This window comes from Drosophila sulfurigaster, chromosome X, assembly GCF_023558435.1.
Source record: "Drosophila sulfurigaster albostrigata strain 15112-1811.04 chromosome X, ASM2355843v2, whole genome shotgun sequence".
Lineage (NCBI taxonomy): Eukaryota > Metazoa > Arthropoda > Insecta > Diptera > Drosophilidae > Drosophila > Drosophila sulfurigaster.
The window spans coordinates 25,842,635-25,849,439 of record NC_084885.1 but is presented as its reverse complement, the minus strand read 5'-3'; the positions used below and the strand labels follow the sequence as shown (position 1 = coordinate 25,849,439).

The 6,805-nt window shown below is 29.7% G+C and overlaps 1 protein-coding gene across 1 annotated transcript in view; it reads left to right on the top strand.

The window, feature by feature from the left end:
- Window positions 1–6,805, top strand: part of LOC133848604 (clumping factor A-like) — a 135,570-nt gene that overhangs the window by 117,568 nt on the left and 11,197 nt on the right. The gene's annotated exons all lie outside the window — the stretch shown is intronic.

The following is a 6,805-nucleotide window of genomic DNA, read 5'->3' as shown; positions in this document are numbered from 1 at the left end:
CAATACAAAAACAGATATTGAATAGAAAATTACCTCAAATTATTTATTTCAATGTAATCATTATAAATGTAAACTGTATTACAGTTGTCTTCTCTCAAATGTTTGTGTTTGATTGTCCGATTTGAAAATGTAAATTCTATTTTGCAAAAGTTAAAAGAAATACTTTATCAAACATTTTTATATATGTATATGAAATTCAGATAAAGCGGATATTTGATATCTTTGCTTTGGATCAAAATTATAATATTTCCCATTTTGTTTTTAAAGACTTTATTATGTGAAGAACGTTGAAGTTGACTACTAAATATTCCAGAGGAATTAGGAGAATATATAGATTTCAGAAGCATTGCAAGCGCATTCCAAAAACCTAGCTAAATATTGAAGAATATATAATGTTGTTCTCGGTTCTTTCAATGGCTTTAGCTACTCCAAGTACTTAATGTGGTAAATCCATATCGTATGCATATACCGTACCGTAAATATTCAAGCCCAATAAGCTTATCATGCAAACAACAGCTATACATAAAACATATTACATTAAAAAAAAAAAAGATATCACATCAAAATTGATATGCAAGTTGTATGCTATTATGATTCGAAGATTATTTCGGGGTGGGTTTCTGTATATATACATATATATAACATACACGACACGATCTTAGACAGTAATTGTATACCTAGTATATATTTCAGCTCAATAATTACATGATTACATTTGTATGATCATTATTTATACAGATTACGAGTATAACGCGGAATTGTAAATATTTGCACCTACAATATAAATTTGTAGTATTACCCCCCTTCCCCCTCATCATTGTCGTCGTTTGTTGCTTTTCTTATTTGTTAAACAATTAAGAATTGTTGTTTATGCCCCGTGCTCTTCTGTTTGTTTCTGTTGTTCGGTTTGTTAGCTCACTGATATTATTAGATATATACATGCATACATATGAAGATACAGATACAGATACTATTATACCATATGCATATATTTGTTGTATATGCAATCATTTAGAGATCCCAATAGGTTTAAGTTCGAACAAAACACAACACGCCGTGCTTCAACTTCGTTTTGAGCAATGCAAAATTGCTTTCAAATGCTTCAAAGTGGTTCATTACGAATTAAATATATATCAATACGAACTAGTTCATATGAACAAATCAGTTTACAAAACTAATTTTAGTTTAAAATTAAAATAAAACGTATTTAATTCATAATATAAACTTTAAAATGAACTAGTTCATATGAACTTGCAAATCTTATATATTGGAACTAGTTCGTATGAACAAATCTGTTTATAAAACTGTCTTAAGTTGAAAATAAGTAAAACATTCTTTAACTGGTTCTCGCTCAATTGAACCACTTCGAACCACTTTGAAAAGCATTTTTCATCCTCTCCCGCTCTCTCTCTCTCTCTCTCTCTCTTTCACTATAGCGTATAAACACAAATGTGTGAATGTATAAGTGTGTGTTTGTACTTACGCATGAGTCTATGTGTGTGTGTGTGTGTGTGTGCGTGTTTAGCTTCATTCCGTGTTTAATATTGTGTAAATTGCAAACAAGTCAAAATGTGCCAAATGCAAACTGAAAAAAAAAAACAAAAACAATTCGTAAATATGAAATCAGAAATATATACGCATATATATACGATATATGTATGTTTAATATGCAATCTACGATAATAACTATTGATATAAATGCGTATTTGTATTTGTATAATCCGAGTGGGGGAAACAGGAACAAAAAATAAATGAAACTACAATAAATAAATGTTAAAGAAATCGTTGCGAGCATTTCGCCATCCATTTACCCGCCCCCCCGCTCCCGATCCCTTTAAAAAAGAAAAGAAAGCTACATAAACTACTTACTAACTAACTGACTAACCATGACGTACTCTGACTTAATATACGTACCACAAATGTATTAGAGCAAAAACTGACAAAATGCAGCCAGAGATGAGAGCAGAGCAAAAAAAAAGGAATACATTTTAAAATAAATAAAGTTAAAAAAAAAAACAAAAAAAAAAAAACAAAGAAACAAATATACATATATATATATACATAGTCTATAGAATATAATGTGGTGTTTTTTTTTTGTGGATATTGATATCGCATAGCAAATCAAAGTTACAACTATAAGTAAAAATATACATAAACTACATATAATAATGAAAAACAAAAACAAAAGAAAAATTAGTAAAAATTCCCCACACAACATGAACTAAAACGCAACTATGATTTTTAAGCTAAGTTTAACTAAGTTAATCATACCAGACAAACGAGCAAAAAAATAACAAATAAATACATACATTTAAAAGCATATCAACAACTATGATAATAACTGTATTGCATTCAATGTCTACGCTACAACCATACAACAACAAATTTCGATGAGATGAACATAAAGCTAAAGAGAAATTCCGTTCAAGCAAACCTCAATACAAAATGTAATTTCCACAGACTTGAATCGATCTTTTGTAGAAATTTTTTATTTTCGATTTTTTTTTCGTGTGAGAATTTTTTTCACTTTTCACGCTGCGAAAATGCAATCGAGAACATCTTATTTTGCAAAGAAAAAGTATAACCAAAACTCTGTGAAATTCTGCGATCAGTTGATATGGAAAACAACGACAAAATAACTTCATAGATCGATGCAATTCTGTTTTACAAACTAAGTTTCATGTATATAATAATAATTGTTTCGATTTGTATTGTAAATTTCTGATCAACAAACACGAAACAAAAAGAAACATTAACAAATTGTACGACAAAACATACCCTTACATTACAAAAGTATAAAAAAAACGAAAACAAAACAAAAAAATTTGAAATAAAACCAAATTTAAGTGGACAACTGCAAAACTGCAAAATAAAGAAAAATACATATAAAAATAATTACGATCGTTTTATTTGGGCCCATAAATGGGAAACTTTATTAAAAAGATTTTAAGCATTTTTTTCTTAAATATTTCCTGCAGGAATTCAGGTAAGTTCATATTATTTATTTGCACTTTATATAAAAATTAAATTGAATTTAAAGAAAAATATATTAATTAAAAAAAAAAAAATAAAAAATATAAAGTAATAAGAGCAAAACGCAAAAAGGCAAATATGTATGTATAAACAAAATTTCAATTTCAACAGGAAATTAAAAAAAATAAAAACATATAAGTAATTTATATTGAATTGTCAATGACAAAATTGGAATTATGGAAAACTAGATTTTAAAGGACAACTGAAAAAAAAATTGTACTACAAAATTAACAAGAAAAATTTAAATGTAATTAACATTTCCATTTTTAATTTGCCGTAGAAGTTTTCTTTCTTCTGAGGTCAACTTAAAAATAATGAAAAATACATAAAATTATAATATCTAAAATTTAAATTGCATGCAAACAATTCTTTAATAAAAATAGCAAAAAAAGTGCTTCTCATTTTTCCTAACTTATCCAAGTTAATATAATATGAATTGTTTCTCTATGCAACACAATAATTAATTGCATTTAGTTACTACTTATTAGCATACATATAATATATCTTGAATCCGAAATGAATGTAAATTATGTGTTTTTGACAACTGTCTATTAAGCTTTGCACATCCGATTTTAATGAATTCAAGTCCAGGCATTTGCCAAAGTCTTGAATAACTTTTGGCGCAGCGCTCGAGCAAAATTTGATGCACTTCTCTTCACGTTTCATGGCTGTGAAACAAAAGCAGCACACAGCACTCTCTGGCAAAGTCAGAGTTACAGTTTTGGCTGTAGACGACATGAAATCATTAGCAGTGCATAAAGCGTGAAACCAGACAGACACACAGACAGACAACTATAGTATGGAGATGGAGCTGGAGCTGGAGCTGGAGCTGGAGCTTGGAGTTTACGACTGAGTTTGAAGTTGTCTAAAGACAGACAAGTAGATGAATTTAAACTATTAGCAGAGACAGTCAGTCAGTCAGGCAGTCAGTATTTTGGTTGATGGGCGACAATCGCATCAAGCTCGTTTCCCACTTTTGTGTCAGGTGCATTCGTGTTGCTCTTTATACCCGCTACCCATAGGGTAGAAGGCTGTTATAGCTTTGTGCAAATGTATGTAACAAGCAGAATGATGCATCTCAGAAGCCATAAAGTATATACATATATTCTTTATTAGGGTCGAAATCGGAGAAAATATAGCCATGTCTGAATATTGGTTGTGATCAGATGAAAATTGTAGAACTTATTTAATAAATCATTTTATATAGGTAAAATCTTCAGCTGCAGTCGTCTATTATTTTTGTGTATTTTGCACTCTATCGAATATTGTGAGTGTAGTATATCAATATACTAAATATAATTCTTGGTATATTTTTCACTCTATAGTATATTTTGAATTTAGTCCTTTACCAATATACCGAAAATAGTTTTTGGCTGTATTTTTAACGGCATATTAATTTGATATATTGTTTGTTTTTGGTATATTTTCCGCTCTACTGTATATTTTGAATGTAGTATTATATATACATACCAAATATAGTTTTCGGTATATTTTAGTATATTAACAGTATACAATTAACATAATTATGTATATTATTTTTATTATTTTGCTATGTTTTGCACTCTACGGCATATTTTGTAAGTACTATCTACTATATCAATATATTTTTAGAATTGTTGCTATATATTAATTCATTCTATTTTAAGAAAAATACTATTTTGCACTATTTGGCTTTTATTGAAAATGACTTTTGGGTATCTTAAAGTCGAGCACACTCGGCTGAAGCTTTCTTACTTGTTTTGACTCGCTCTCCTTCTCGTTCTCGTTCTCGTTCATGTTCTGGTTAGCATAACCTGAACATTGTTGGCAACCTTCTCTCTCACTCTATTATCTGCATATAAACGCAATCTTTGACTGCCCCTCATCCTTATCCTCATCCACCACCAAACTCCATACTTCAGTGCTCACACAATGGCAATGCACATGTAAAAGATGCAAATGTTAAGATATTTTTTCCATTTGCATTTCGCCAGTGTGCCCGAAAAACCGACTCGCAACAGGAACCAACTCGAACTCCGACTCCAGCATTGGATTCAGACTCAGGCTCAGACTCCGGCAACATTGTCACACAAATTATTCATTTTGCACTCGTCTCTTTGCGTTTGTCTTTGCATACCCTGTAAAACATGACAATTGCTTAAGCAATGCAGACTAATGACGTCGCAGTGACAATGAAAAATAAGTATGTAATTAAGTGGAAGTACTCTTTTTTTTAATAATAAAAATAATAATCATGTTCAAAAGATCTCAAAAAACTAAAGTTAAAATACTTAATAAATATACTTATACTTATTTATTTAATTAAATAGGAATCAAAACAGATTTTATTTCTAATAATTCCTCATCATATTGCAGATTTCATTTTAATTTTCTGCCAATTGCTTAAATCACATCTAAAAAAAATGTAAGAATCTATTGCTACAAATATAGCTTAAATATTATTAACATTTTAAATGAAAAAAAAAATACAAATTACAGTAAATAAATAAATATATAATCATCATCATCAGTCAAATGAACTTGATGAATAGCAAAAATAAAAAAAAAAATATAAAAAAAGAAGAAAGTTTCAAATTCCAAATGTTCAGATATAAATTGAAATTTAAAGAATAAAATAATCTTAAATTTATTGCTCATTTCTTAATGTATCAAAAATATCTACAAAAAAAAAATTTTTTTTGCATGAATTCTAATTCTTCATAGTATGTAACATAAAAAAAAATTAAATATAGGAATACACTGAAAATAAAGACAAATTTCTAAATTCAACAATATTTGTCTATAAAATTGTGTTCTAAAAATTATAAGATTTTCCTTTCTTAATAATAAGAACCTAATTCTTCTATTAAAAGTTTTTGAAATCAAGATGTGTTTTCTAACATTAAGATTTGCATGTACTTGAAGCATTTCTTACGCAAAAATTCTTTATTCTAAGACCAAAATCTTGATCCTGTTTTTGTCAGTATATTTATAGCTTAAATGCACATTTTTATTTTTTTCTTTTATAGCAATATTTTTACAGGGTCTGCAAAAGTCGAGGCAGCCAGCGTATTTTTCAACGGTGTCCACGGCGCATACAATATAAATAACTCAGCCAGACTTGTGCATATTTTGTAACTACAACTTAAACTAAATACACACAAGCAGCACAGGAGTCACACACACACGCAGAGTAACATACACACACACACACACACACACACACACACACACACACACACACACACACACACCTATACACACAGTCAGATGCAGGGCAGATAGATAGATGAATGTTTCTGGTTGCCATCATTTGACCAACAAAACATACAGTAAAATATTTGTGTATAAATATATTTTGCGGATTTGTAGATTCACTTCGTGTGTTTGTTGTGGGTTGTGTGTTGCATGCCACACGCATGCCAGTGTGTAACTGTATCTGTGTGTGTGTGTGTGTGTGTATTTATCCTTTTGTGCAACAATTCGAGCTCAAATGGCAATGGCCATTGTCCTCGCATGCAACTGCTGGCTGCTCTGAACAATTGTGGTTTCTGTTTTTCAATAATCAAGACACGTGTATTCTGTCTGTGTATGTGTATGTGTATGTGTGTGTGTGTGCATTTGCTGTGCCATGTGGTTTGTCACTGACCACTTTGTGTGTGTTAAATGTGCTGAAAGTTACAATTTTTGTTGTTGTTTTTTTTTTGTATTGCACATTTTTTTCTGCATGCACAAAAGACAATTTCAATTTGCAAAAACCCCAATTGACAGCATTTTTATAGTTCTTCTTCTT